The following is a 15596-nucleotide window of genomic DNA, read 5'->3' on the forward strand; positions in this document are numbered from 1 at the left end:
CCCTGTAAATGTATTCAATGCATATTATATCATTATGTCTAAATCAAATGTAAGTCTGTATATTTTCAGCCACCGGCTGCAACTCTATTAATAAACCGTTTATTATTATTATTATTACAATACTCTTGCAACACCAACCTGACACCCACTACTCCTGCAACACCCACACTGCCACCCACTACTTCTGCAACACCCACAGTGCCACCCACTACTCCTGCAACACCCACACTGCCACCCACTACTCCTCCATCACCCACACTGCTACCTACTACTGCTGCAACACCCACACTGCCACCCACTACTCCTGCAACACCCACGACGCAGACTATAATTCATTGTTCTATTTATTCATCTTGAGGTTAATGATCTTGGAATGACATTTGCACACATGAATAGTATCTCAGAAAAAAAAATTGAAAAATAAAAAAAAATATCTTATCAAAAGAATCTTGCGAATACTAGTTAAAATAAAAGAAGGATATTATTTCTTCTGATGCAGGGAAAGGGTGTGGCAGTGCATCACACACACAAGCACATACACGCACGAACGCACGAACACACACTCGCACGCTCTCACGCACGCACACGCACGGTCACACACACACATCTCAAGTATGATATACAAGTATTTATGTTGGTACCTACATCTGTGAGGATATTTCTTATACTCTATGTTCCTGCGACACAAATGTTGATATAGAAAATTTTCAGTGCATTTGTACAAAAAAAATTAAGGTCTTCAAGGTGGTGAGAGGATAAGAGACTAAGCACATAGCGTATGTCTTGGTTGAGTTTTCCATGCGGGGTTCTCGGGACCTTTGACTCTAGTAAAATTGAGATACAGTACAGATTCCAAATACACTAAGATCAAGTTGTCACATGGTGTCTGGTGCACACTGGTGTCTACATCTGTCAAATGGTGAAAAGAAAAAAGTGGCGGAAGAGAACCATTTATCTGTGACTTTAAGAGCACCTTCAGGTAAATGCAGTGCAATAAATAACCAATAAAAACGCGAATGAGTCTGCCGGCAGGGATTGTATGTCTGGGTTAATGTATTCTCAAGTGTGGTGGATTATAATTTTATAGAAATCCCCCAAAAAACCTATATAGTATTGCCAGTATGATAATATAAACCGTTGTGTAGTTAAAAAAATTGTGGCTTTAACAATATACGTTGTACTTGTGCTCCAGCATGCGGGGCGCCATAAGGTGGATGTTTGCCAGATTTAACCCCCTTTAAGAAACATTTTAGAGACTTCCAAGGAAGATGGGTGTCTGTAATGCCGTACTTTCTAATCAAGTAAGATTCTAATAACTATCCATTAGATACTACTAAATGAATAAAAAAATTAAATAAAAAATAATAGAATTTTAACTCTGATTTTACTAAACCAACGTACAGTCTCCATTGTTGAAATATATTAGAAGGACTAAACTATGCCTACCCTCATCCCTCCCTTACCAGTGGAAGATACATAAGTATATAAAACTAACTGGGTGTCCAGAGAAGATAGATGGCAGACATTCTATAGAAAATTACATGTATATTGTCACACTTCTCCAGCCCTGCCTGACGCCCCCCTGACCCCTGCCTTGTCTGCCGCGTCCCCTTCTGCCTCGTCCACCACGCCCCCTGTCCTCTCTGCCACACCCCCCCCCCTGCCCTTCCCGCCACGCCTCCCTTGCCTGCCACGCCCCCATACCTTGCACGCCATGTCCCCTTGCCAGCCACAACTTCATACCCGACAAGCCACGCCCCCAGGACCAGAGTGTGCTATACAGTATCGTCATTCACATCAAGTGGGTAAGCCTTTTCATGATACACGCCATAACCAATACTATGACAATTCGTCACATGAAAAGAAACGTAGAAATTTCCCCTATGCATTGGATAAATCATCACTGAAGAAATTACGACTCATAGGCGAGAGTAAAAGGCAGACTGAGCAAAGGAGTGTGTTAGTGCTGAACCAACATCGCTGAAAGAAGTTTTTGAATTCTCTAAAAGGTGGTGTACACGACGCTCAGCAACAAGATATTAAGTTGCCAAAAAAAACTGCACGAGTCACTCAGGTCAAAACGCCTCAATATTTACAGAGCCAACATCAGAGCCTAACATTGGTGAAAACACGAAATAAGATCACTCCCTTTTTTCGGAACTTTCTCTTAAATTCTCCCAGAGTAGAAGATTAATTGTACATATAAGTGGTGTGTGTGGGAAAGCGTAGGCAAGTGTTGTGTAGATGGGGTGTAAATGATACAGGTGAATGTGCTTAAATCTCTGGCTCTGCACACGAGTTTAACTGGATGAGGATTTTTTTTCTTATGTTACACGGCCAAGTGACCAGTGACCTCAGTAGTGGAGGTTCATCATCATCATCTGCGTGACGGTGGTGTGTACGCTGGTGGCCACGTGGAGTCACAGCGTAGAGGAGTGTGGGAGGGACTTGTAAATTTACCCATTCACCCATCAACTCATGCCTTGATCATCACTTCAGTAAAATACACTCCGAACTGTTTGCTGTTTGTTACTGAAGCGTGTAATATTATCTCGAAAATAAAGGTAATGCAGCTAAGAGCAAGTTCTGGATTATCAAATTTACTTGTACTATTAATATCATTATCACAACCGGTAATGCCAAGAGTAAGTTATGAATAAACTATCATTTATACTATTAACATCATTTCCGGTTTACAAACTTTAATGACTTACCACTGGTGGGATCAGAGCGTAAGATGCAGAATTTACAATAATTTGTTTTCCAAATTCTCAGCGCTAGTCTTCCTCTCCTTACGTCAAGTAATAATGTACGTTAACATTCGCTCATCCAGTACACTCGTAATACTGAAGCTGAAATGAAAAGTCTGCCTGGTACAACAACAACATTCATAACCTTGGTGGTTAGTGTCACTGTTTCCTCCTGTTAATTTTCACAACACAGCTACTTGTTTTACTCCCCGCAGCGGTCTTGGAGGAGCTTGTCTGCACAGTAGTAGTGAGCGTGTAGGCGGGCTCTGTTACTCTACACCACCACAAAGCAGCTGGTCACCGACGGCCCAAGCTCTCTCCCTTACTTGTGTTGGTCTGTCATTCATTGTGGAGCGTTATTAAGAAAAGTGGTATGTCCTTAATGGTACTTTTGGACCATTATGATTAACCTTCTCCAATAACACCCCCCCAAAAAAAAAAAATAAATATATATATATATATATATATATATATATATATATATATATATATATATATATATATATATATATATATATATATATATATATATATATATATATATATATATATATATGGCTCAGGCTATACAGTATTTATTTTTCTTGTTATTTATAATATACATTAACAATGAGCATACTTATAAATTGTCTACCAGAGGACATTTTTCTTAATTAAGCCTCCCTTTATATAGGACGAATATCCTTTATATCTAAACAGTACGTATCTTTAAATCACTTTGTTCCATTTGCGATATACTATGATGATTTATGCTGAACTTTACAGCACATGGTAATAATATGAAATTTTCACTAACATAAAATACCACGTCAAACCAATATCGATTCTGAACATAATACTACTACTACTACTAATAATAATAATAATATCCCGAGTTGTTTACATGTCCCAACACAGTAAAAGATCAGCAAATATAAGGACATTGTGGGGAAGAGAATAGTCAGTGTGGGCAGTGTCAGGAGCACTTCCCAGGAGAGGATCCCCACCACGTGAACTCTGTACTGAAAGCGAGTATTGATAACTCGTTCAGAAGTGTTTGTTTCGGAAGACTTAATAATAAATTTCTCTTTATTCTAACATGCACAAAAAGTCATATTGTATGCAATGGTAGGATCAAAATGCATGCACTTACAGGAATATTTCTACCCCTTTTTCTCACTGTAAATGAACCCAGTCAGTGTTGTTAAATACTAACTTCTGTACTGCACTGTACTATACTATACAATAAGCTATGCAGGTAAGGTAAGTGGAGTGACAGAGGTGGTGACAACCCATCCATACATACTGGTCAACACTGGCTAAAAAGTCCTGTAGAAGGCCAGGGTTCACCTCCCCCAACTTCCCTCGAGCTGAAGAATGATCACATAAAGAAAACATTACGATATGCGATCAGGATTTAGAGTCAGGGCAAGGCACTCCTATGGTACGTTATCTGGGTTATATCAATACATTATGACGGAAATTATATTTACTGTGGTGTGCTACGCTGGGTACAAGTTCGAGTGCGATATCGGTAAACTATTTTATCAGTTCTGTTGGCACGTGGAGGTGACATGTTTCGTGGCTCTCGTAGTACATAAACACACAACACAGTGCCAGGGTCAGCCGTCTCGGAGTAGCACGCTCAACACAGTTTTTAAAGAAGATATATTGATCACGAGGTTGATGTACTGTAGTGTCATACGGTGATGCTGTCTCATAGCTTTCTATCTATGACGTACTTCGGAGACGAGATATTTCTTGCCTGAGAAAATATTTTTATATACTAACAGATAAAGTGTGTTTCATGCCAGGAGTCACTTGGTTCTTTTCCTGTTCAATCTTATAATCCACCTGAATATATTATGAAATATATTTGTATCTAAAATATATCATGTAAATTTTTATATATGTGTAATAACAGGTAATTATCATTATCATCTGTCCCTTCCACCATGACACGCCTTCACTGGTCTCTTCCACCTTCTTCAATTACGCTAATGAATTAAAATTATTAACTCACATTGAAGACGAGCCAGTTAACCTCAGTCACAGTTATATTATAGCGATATAATCTCACCCACTAGTCTTTCATTAAGTGACAAATTCTCAGTCATCACACGAACTCACAAGATGAAGAAGAACTAAGATACCCAGAGTCATGAGAGAGCGAGGGAGAGCTGGAGAGCTTGCACGTCCTCTCACCTCCACGTCTGAGGCACAACTGACATGGGTGGCCCAGGGGCCAGGGGCCAGGGTGGGACCTAGGGGAGTTGCTCCCTCGCTCACTCAGCGACAAAGTCGGTGAGTTAAAAAGATTACCATCTTGAAGCACGAGACCCATGCCATACAACAATAAATCTGATGCAGCCACACAGTGTCTAGGAAATGATCGTGATTACGTACGCAGCTTGAAGCGGGAGATTAGCTTGTTATTCATTTTTCTTTAAGAACTAAAAGTTGTAATTAAGCGAATTTGGGAGACAAAAATGTAATTTTGTGTGTATTCACATAAAGAGGAAAGTGAGATGTGTGTGTGTGTGTGTGTGTGTGGCACGCCCAGTCAGACCACAACAACACTGCCGTTATTAGTTCACAACCGTAATTATCACAACAAATATAACAATTTCGTTGTTGAACTCCATATATCACTAACACATCCTCCACGAGCTATAAGGAGAAGCTTTAAGAAATGCATGTTGGTGAAGAGAGAGAGAGAGAGAGAGAGAGAGAGAGAGAGAGAGAGACGCCACTCACTAGTCATCCAGGAAGTAAAAAACTCTTTCCTCTGAGTGCGCGTGCGTGTCTTCCATGTGACTGAGGTGGGGTGGGCGTATCGGCGTAGCTGACCTCTCCGGTGTAGTGAGCGGGATCTGACCCCTCTGGTGTAGTAGGTGGGTCTGACCTCTCTGGTCTCCTCCTTGTACACTATACTGGATCAACTACTTGTACACTATACTGGGTCCCCTCCTTGTACACTATACTGGATCACCTCCAAATTGCGTAGTTGTTGACAGTGGCATAAGACCCAGCTCAAGGTGTGGTATAACCTCCGTGTTGCTGTATGTGGTTAATCAAGGGATCAGCACCTGGCTGACCACCCTGCGCGCGCGTTTACACACGAATGCGCACACACACACACACACTCACAGAGGAGTGGTAGGATGTTGGATGAGTGTGCGTGGTTGGTGGGTAAGAGTGAGTTGTGGGGAGGAAGAGGGTGAGTGGTGAAGTGAGTGGGTAAGATTAGGTGGTGGGTAGGGAGATGGTGGGTTATGGGTAGGTCTGAGCGTGTGGTTTGGTAACGATTCGATAGTGAGTGGACTAAAGTGGGTGGTGGGGAAGAGGGGTGGGCAAGAATAGTTAGTGGGTGGGCTAGACCGGGTGGTGGGTGGGTGGTAGGTAAGAGCCACATCATAATATATGCTGACGACGTCGATCATATCATCAAGTCCTGAGAAAAAAACAGCGTAAATGATGAAGAGAGGGACGGTAATTCCACCGACGCCCCGAAAAGTTAACTCACCGATGCCTCCGACAGTTAACTCACCGATGCCTCCGACAGTTAACTCACCGATGCCTCCTACAGTTAACTCACCGACGGATCAAGCGTAAAAATATTCGAGGAGGAAAACCAGGAACAATTACATCGGCGATATTTACAGAAGATCTTTACCATTAGTGAACAGGAGAACGAGGGCTTCGACAGGGAGTTTGAGGAGGACATTTTAGGTCAGTTGCAGGACCATCAGCACCTGCTCCAGCCGCTCGCTTGGACTGACTTCACTAGACTGGTGGACGACAGCTACCTGAAGGAGCGCATAGTTCCTGCAGATCTGTCAGCTGCCATAAAAGGGTTTAAAAACAAGTCACCTGGGCAAAGCCATATTAACAAGAAGATCCTGGCCCAACTCCCCGACAACATGATAGAAAGGCTTGCTCATATATGCAATGCCTGCCTCGCCTTTGGATACTTCCCTTAGATGATCAAAATCGCCGTTATCCGCCTCATACCAAAAGCAGGGAAGCCTCCAAACAAAGTCGAAAACTTTCGACCAATATCGCTGCTAGAGGTACCTGCCAAAATCCTCGAAAAAATAGTAAACAAGCGGTTGCGGATGTATCTAGAGGACGAAGACGTGCATAATCCCTGCCAGTTCGGCCTCCGCCAGTACCGAGGTACATCCACCGCCATAGCCCAGGCATACGAGCAGATCGCCAACGCCATGACTGGCCGCCTGCAGTGCAACGTAGTGCTGAGGGACGTCAGCAAGGCGTTTGACAAACTTTGGCAGGCGGAGCTGCAGTATAAGATCATACAACGGGGCTACCCGAAAACCTAACGCGCCTGCTGTGCAACTTCATTACGGACCGCAGAGCCAAAATGAAGATGCAAGAACATTGTGGAGAAGATCCCACTATCGAGCGGCGTGCCTCAGGGATCTTGTCTCTCACCAACCCTTTACACACTCTACACGGCTAACTTGTCACCCCCAATCGTCGACAGCGAGTACGTCATATATGCCGACGATGTAACATAGATCGTCACCTGTCCAGGAAAGTTCACGGCAAGGATAGCACGACTCACTGCTCGGGCAATAAAGGATATCTCGGAGCATGAAAATGAATGGAAAATAATCACAAACAAAACGAAATTCGAGGTCATACCCATAGCCAAATTCAAGCCGGCCCCATTGATGATCGACGACGAAGAGATTGAGTACTCTAAAGAAGGCAGGTTACTCGGCCTCATCATCTCTTGGACGGGCATCATTTCTCAAGTGAAGGACAGACTAAAGAAAACAGAAGTCGCTGCCACCAATTTAAACATTTTAAACTGATGCCTGAGAAGATACAAGTCCACGTGTACAAGGCGCTGATGAGGCATGTGTTGGAATACCCACACGTACCACTTGTCACACTCTGGAAGACCAGACTACAACAACTACAGAGCTTCCAAAACAAGTGTCTGATGTCAGCCAGTGGATAAGCGTCACCACCCTACCAGGAGACAGTGAAAGCCATCCACCTGAGAAATAAAACGGACGCCCTCAACGTCAGGTTCCATCGCCTTGGGAAGAAGGTTTGAGACAAGCTCCAGGACGACCCTCACAGCCCAAACCACCACCAATTTCAATTTCAATTTCAATAGTTTATTCCTTGATAAAGGAAGCAGGATCCTAGTGCTGTCACTTGGTACCCCTGTACAATAACACCAGAAGCATCTGGCAAGTGTCACAAGTATATACAGTATAAATATTATAAAGGGGCTAACTAAAGCTTAAGAAAGGAAGAATATTCCTTTAACACATTATCAATATTATTTACATAATATCTGGCCAGTATGGGGAGGATCATCGTGTCTCCGTCAGGGGGTCGTGGAGTGGTGGTCCAGCAGGCGTCACGGAAGCGTTGTGTGTGGGGACATCTTAGGAGGTAGTGGATAAGGGTGCGGCTGTCGGGTCTTCTGCATAATGCACAAGAGCGTTGCTCAGGGGATGCGGGGATACTGTGGGGTACGAGTTGTTTGGTTCACACTCAGGATGGGATGGAGAAAGGAAACTCACAATGTGCTCTCTGTTTACCTGTACATAATGTATTGGAAGTACAATGCAGCTTGGTGCTGGGAAGGCAGCATGGTTACAAGCATTGAGTAGAGAGAGCTGGTTGGTGAGGGTGCTCAGAGGAGGAAAAGCTTGTGGGTCGCCATGGTCGCCGGCGGGAGCGAGGGCCGCCAGGCAGTGGCGGAGGAGGTGGTGTTGCTTGCTGCGGCTGTAGCTAGAAAAGAGAGGGTGGTCACCACGAGGTCAGGTCTTAAATAGCAGAGGTAGGCGTGGCTTAGTAGTTGACCTCCGTCATGTACTGCAAGGCGGCGCTGGTTGACCCAGACCACGAGGGGAGGGATCCACTGCAATACCAATCTCCCAAGCAAAGTCATACCCAATAATGATACGGGTAGCAATCACGTCCCTTTTCCGCGACCCTTTCCATAGACAAACGAGAGGTCAGGAAATTTACGGAGGACATCGTACCAGGTGGGCGGGGAGTCCAGGGGGATGGCTGCTTCCCGAGCTTTTCTCTGTTTGCGGCGAATTTAACCACCACCTACGCGGGGAAGACATCAACGGAGGGCGACCCCACGCCTGGTGGCCACGGAGTCTGCCCGCACTACAACAACCCAACCCGCGACCCATCTATGTCCGCCAAAACGATCCACCTTAGATTCAAACTTAGATGATATAAGTTCATATTTAACAAGTCACAATCTAGTGAGTCCATAACGTAATTCAGTATAAGATTTTAGTAAATATGTAATTGTAAAATCAAACTAGTCATTGTCTCCCAAAGTAACCATTGTACAACCTCATCCTAAATCCTAGGTTAGCTTAGTTAGCCAACAAACTCTGTTATATGTAAAACAAGGGGTGTTGTCTCCCTCTGTTTAACTCATTAAACTTCTTTTCCAATCTTTCCCCCACGACTATCTGTCTTGACTTCTCTATCTTTCATGTCTGGCTGTGCCTTGAGCCCCAGCATGCCTTCCATCCTTTCCCCACCTTAACCAAAAAATATAAAATAAAAACTACAAACACGACGCCTCCGATAGTCAACTTACCGACGCCTCCCAACAGTTAATTTACTGACGCCTCCAAAAGTTAACTCACTGAGGCCTCCAACAGTTAACTTACTGAGGCCTCCAACAGTTAACTTACTGAGGCCTCCAAAGGTTAACTTACTAAGGCCTCGAGCAGTTAACTTACTGATGCCCCAAAGAGTTAACTTACTGAGGCCTCCAACAGTTAACTTACTGAGGCTTCCAACAGTTAACCCACAGAGGCCTCCAACAGTTAACTTACTGAGGCTTCAAACGGTTAAATCACTGAGACATCCATTAGTTTACTGATGCCTCCAACAGCTAACTTACTGAGGCCCCAATTGTTAACTTACTGATGCCTCCAACAGTAAAATCACAGTGGCATCAAACAGTTAAACCAGTGTGGCCTCCAGCAGTTAACTTACTGAGGCCCCCAACAGTTAAACCACTGTGGCCTCCACCAGTTAACTTACTGAGGCCCCCGACAGTTAAACCGCAGAGGAATCCAGCAGTTTAACCTCTGCGATATTCAACAGTTAACTTACTATGGCCTCCAACAGGTAAACCACAGAGGCATCCATCAGTTAAACCTGTGAGGCCTCCGACAGTTAACTTACTGAGGCCTCCAACAGTTAAACCAGAGGCTTCCAACAGTTTAACCTCTGGGACATTCAACAGTTAACTTACTGTGGCCTCCAACAGGTAAACCACAGAGGCCTCCACCAGTTAACTTAAGGAGTCTTCCAACAGGTAACTTACCGAGGCTCCAACCGTTAACTTACTGTTGCCTCCAACAGTTAAACCACTGTGGCCTCCAACAGTTAAACCACTGTCGCGTCCAACAGTTAACTTAAGGAGGCCTCCCACAGTTAAACCACTGAGGCCTCCATCAGTTAACTTACTCAGGCGTCCAACAGTTAACTTACTCAGGCCTCCAACAGTTAACCAGCGAGGCCTCCATCAGTTAACTTACTGATGCCTCTAACAGTTAAGTTACTGAGGCCACCAACAGTTAACTTATTGAGGCCACCAACAGTTAACTCATTGACTTCTCCAACAGTTAACTCATGAAACCTCCAAAATTTTACTGTCGGGGGGGGGGGGCGCTCCAAAAATAAACCAAACGGTGACAAAAAAAAGTAGAGGTAATTTTTGTCACAGCTATTTAAGGTAAATATGCCATCACCGCTTACAGTGGGCGTTGCTAGTGAAAACATTTAGTGGGTCTCTGATAGTGGACGGTGACAGGGAACGCTAACAGTGAGAGCTGACGGTGGAAGCTGACAGTGGACGTTGACAAAATTAGACCATCCGTGTGAGCTAAAATACCACCATAATAAAAGTTAAAATAGGTAAAGCCGCTCAGGCAGTCGTAAAATAATTAACATACGAGGGGGACAAACACCTCCGCTCTGCTACAGTTTTCGGGCAAATAAATGACCGATTTAAGGCATAGTGTCTCAGTCACCTGTACGTGTGTGTGTGTGTGTGTGTGTGTGTGTGTGTGTGTGTGTCCATAATCTACACACAGTGAGGAATACAGTAAACAGACATCTTTACTAACAGGTAACAGAATATCTAATAATTTCCTTCTGTTCTGACAAACAAATTTTAGCCTCTTTCTTATCAAATATTATCTTGTGTGCTTATATCCTACTGTAATTCACGCAAACAAGCACATCAAATTACCGCGTGCCAGAGCATAATACATTTATGAGAACATTATAGTGGTTCATGGTGGCCATAATGGTATAATAAAGCTCATTGTTTTTGTATATTCAACAAAAGGAACCATCATGAGAAAAACACACAAACTCCATTAGCATGTTCAAAATATTTTGCATACTCAAATACTGCAGTTTAAGACCGTTTGGGGGGTGGGCAGTGTTGGGAGGGGCAGTGTTGGGGAGGGGGCAGTGTTGGGGGCAGTGTTGGGGGCAGGTTGGGGGGCAGTGTTGCAGGGGGGCAGTGTTGGGGGGTGGGGTGGGGCTCAGTGTGGGGATGGGGACAGTGTGCAGGAGGTGAGTCACACACTGACCATCACAGCAATCGTAACCAAACTACATCACTAACCCTCTCTCTCTCTCTCTCTCTCTCTCTCTCACACAAACACACACACACATCGCCGAAGCCTCACTCACCTACACTGCACGTCATCTAACACTCAACTCTTCTAAATCAGTAAACACGCAATACGTCACCTGTATTTTTCTCCTTGCACACCATTCCCACTACAATATCTTTCACAGAAGGAAAAGTTTACCCCCAGACTTGGGGCCCCATGTACCTTCGTAATACAGTCCTCAAACACGAACAAAATACTAAATTCCTCGGAGTTATTGTTGATGAGAAACTTAACTGGAGAAACCACATACCTGTACAAGCCACTCACAGTAAAGTCAATAAACAGTGCGGTATCATGTATCACACTCGACAGTCACTCACTCTGACAGCAATGAAAGAAATCTATCATGATTCTGTTTACCAACACCCGATGCACTGTCACACACTGGCTCTTCAAAAACACAATCCCTGGTTACTGCACAAAAGAGAATTGTACGGACAATGACCTACTTTAAAAAAAAAACAGATCACAAACGAAAAATTTGCTAAATTGAAAATGTTAAAATTCGAAGATATTAACACCTACAGCTGTGCCCTCTTTGTTTGCAAATCTATCAACCACTTGCTTGCCAATAATTATTTCCACTTCCGGAATAATCAGAGATACAACTTATGGCACCCAGAGCTACTAAGACCACCCCCCATGCGCACCTCTCAGTCCCAGACCTCCATAAAATATCATGGTGTGAAGGTGTGGAACAACTTACCCCCACACATCCGAGCAAAGACTACGCTCCCTTCCTTTAAATCATCTCTAAAAAAATATCTATTGTCTAAGTATTTATATTTCTTGTAACACCTACCTTATATACCTGCTTTTATTGTACCATCAAAACCGTTTTATCGGAAATTATCATGTAAATAGATAAGAAATTACCATTGCAATAAATATATTTGCCAACTAGACATAATTCTGACAGCTCTATCCTCTTGTTCAACCTTAATGCTGTACAATCCATGTTGTACTGCTCCCCCATTATATTTATGCTTTTCAATTCCATTGTAATTTATGGATATACATATATAAATAAATATAAATAAAAAATAATAAATAAATAAAATAAATGAATATTGAAGTGATAACCGTGGTAACATTATGAGATGTTCTTATTACCACCATACTATTGTACTACTCCAGATGTTACTAAATGTTACATTATACTTCCTTGAGATAAATGTATAGTATATATCAGGTGCACTACAGGAGAGCTGAGGTTCCCAACTGGCTCAGCCATGTTAATATCCACTCTGTATCTGTGTTTTTCTGGCTAAATAAACTGTTTCATTCATTTAAAAAAAATACCCGTCATCATTACCCAATTAATTGTTTGTCCCACAGTTTTATTCATTAAAACATTGTTATTGTATTTGTTTACCATTTTTGTCGTTTATAAATTAGAGCTTTGAAACTGTTACAATTATTTACCAATATATTGAGTGAGATGAATGTGGCCAGGAGAGGAGGACTCGCCGCCATCCACCTCGTCATTAAGAGTCGTACAATAACAAGGATAAACAATACAGGCAAAAAATTAGCATGAAAATTTTTGGAGGACCATAATAAAATCTCACACGCAAACATAACACCACCGCCTGAAAACACACACACACACACACACACACACACACACACACACACACACACACACACACACACAGAGTCGTGACCCCCCAAAATAGGTGGAGAATATTGAGTTGATTAATTTTTAAGGGAAGTCCTGTGATTATTATGCTGAGTAACATACAGCCGCGTGGCCAGGTGACCTCATACCTGCCTCTGGGGGTAAGGGTAAACAGTATTATAAAGTTTTCCGTCGACAATAGATGGTTACGGATATCATTACCATTAATTATTATCATTATTATCATCTTTATCGTAATCGTCATCATTATTGCGATTATTATTATTAGTATTGTTATTATTGTTATTATCATCTTTATCGTTATCATTATTATTATTATTATTATTATCGTAATCATCATCATAATCATCATTATTATTAGCCTGATCATCGTAATTATTGTAATGCACTGTCGTCAGTCTGCTTGATCCACTGTTGAACTCTTGGCTTACTCAGTCAAACTTATTATAATATTTTTTTCCTTTGGTTTAAAACTCCATAGGTTCTCGTCTTTGTTATCCAACTTTTAACTGTTTTATGTTAATGTAAGTCGTGTGCCTTTCACAGAGAACAGAGGCTTTCATGTGGCTCAGTTCTGTATAATCTAACTTACCATTGTCTTCTTTCTTTAATTTCATTTCTGCATTTTTATTTATTTTTTTAGTTGGGAGGATACACATTTATATTTTAGATTCTTTTTGTTTTTCTTTTCATATCACTATGTGTTATTTCTGGGATATAACTGGTCATGTGTCTTTGAGTTGTTGATGTTTCTGTATCCTTTTTCATTCAACATTGATAGCATACGTGGGTCAATTACTTTTGTTCAGATAAAGAGGATTATTTCTAACGTATCATTTAGTTTTCCAAAGGGACTCCAAATCTCTGATTGTTTTCATGATTTCGCTGGACTAACTTTCATCTGCTGACACTAATTGTCTTAACTGTGTATATCCCATGGTTACGGTCTTCTCGTGTTGAACTCGGTAAATTGTAAATTAGTGATCTTCTTAGCAATCCAACACGATTCTTTGCTTAATTCAACCCTGTTATTAGATCTTGATGCCAATATAGTAACGTCAGCAAAGAAATAATATATATATATATATATATATATATATATATATATATATATATATATATATATATATATATATATATATATATATATATATATATATATATATATATATTACAGTATGTAGGCTTCATCTATATTCAGACTAGTTTCTCTTGTTTCTTCCCGGACGAGTGATTTAAAAACTTTTCCCAATACCTTTGTACAAAAAACTTTCGGGCAATGGTGTCACCGGGAAGTACTCCTCTTCCTCCTCACAAGAATTTAACTTTTTCTGTGTTCATGTAACTTGATCTTAGACGTGACATCCAAGTGTGTGTAACTGATCATGTCGACGTTGTTTTTCTGCATCTCAGAAAATTATATAGGTTTCTCAAAAACCTATATGACAAACGTTGTTCTCACGGAGTCAAAAGCCTATTCTGAATCTATTAACTGCAACTACAAAGGTAACTCCTAATACACCTTTTCACATATCTGATGAGACATTGTCACATAATTATTTGACAAATTTCATAACCGAATGACAGACAGAACACATATTGAATGACAATCTAAAATAACTGTTGGTGCTATATCATTCTCCAATTGTTACATTCTCAAACTATATGTAGACTGTCGGTTTATTGTTCACGTCTGTCAACTTCATAATTTATGTCAATCATTTCTGTTAGCATGAACGAACAGTTATTTTAGATTGTCATTCGATATGTGTTCTGTCATTCGGTAATGAAATTTGTCAAATAGTTATGTAACAATATCTCAACGGATATGTGAAAAGGTGTACTTGTGTCTCTGGTAAATCTCCTGGACAGCTTACAGATGATCGATGGTTCTGCAATATATCTTAAACTACGGCCTTTCTCTATTTATTTATGTTTACCTTTTTGGGGGGAAAAATATATACAACATAACTGGCAGGATCGAACCCGGGTCTCCATGAATAACTGGTAAGCGTGGGTGACACCCAAGCTATCATCCAACCTTAGAAGAGAATGGTTCAAGCAAGATGATAAGTTACTTTTGAAACATTCACACCATTTTTGCCTTCAACAAAGACGTTACTGCCTGTCTGAACACAATGCATGATATACCCTCATTGATAAACGTGTGTATTTGTGTCAGACTGTCAGTGATCGTGTCTTCTCGTACAATCCCAAGAAGCAGTATTTCAACCCAAGTTATTTCCCAAATGATTTTCTTCCCCCGCAGGGAATATTCTGATGTTGGGGGAACACGCACGCACGCATGCACGGATGCAGACACACACACACACACACACACTCTCCACCCTGGAAATGCCATCCCTCAGTGACCTCCACACTCACTAGCAGGGTTTGCCAGTGGATCTACTGCACCATCCTCGACATCGTCACCTACTGCCACCTTCAGTCCCCCGCCCACCTCGCGCAGTCAGCCACTACAACAAAATTCAGCCCATAAGAGCC

General features: G+C 41.8%; 1 protein-coding gene across 1 annotated transcript in view; it reads right to left on the minus strand.

The window, feature by feature from the left end:
- Positions 1 to 4670, minus strand: part of LOC121872803 — a 58552-nt gene extending 53882 nt beyond the window's left edge. The window contains exon 1 of the mRNA XM_042375859.1: positions 4223 to 4670. The gene's annotated coding sequence lies outside the window, so the exon portion shown is untranslated. The remainder of the gene's footprint in view (positions 1 to 4222) is intronic.
- Positions 4671 to 15596: the final 10926 nt, after the last annotated feature.

Source organism: Homarus americanus, unplaced genomic scaffold (assembly GCF_018991925.1).
Source record: "Homarus americanus isolate GMGI-L3 unplaced genomic scaffold, GMGI_Hamer_2.0 scaffold39155, whole genome shotgun sequence".
Classification (NCBI taxonomy): domain Eukaryota; kingdom Metazoa; phylum Arthropoda; class Malacostraca; order Decapoda; family Nephropidae; genus Homarus; species Homarus americanus.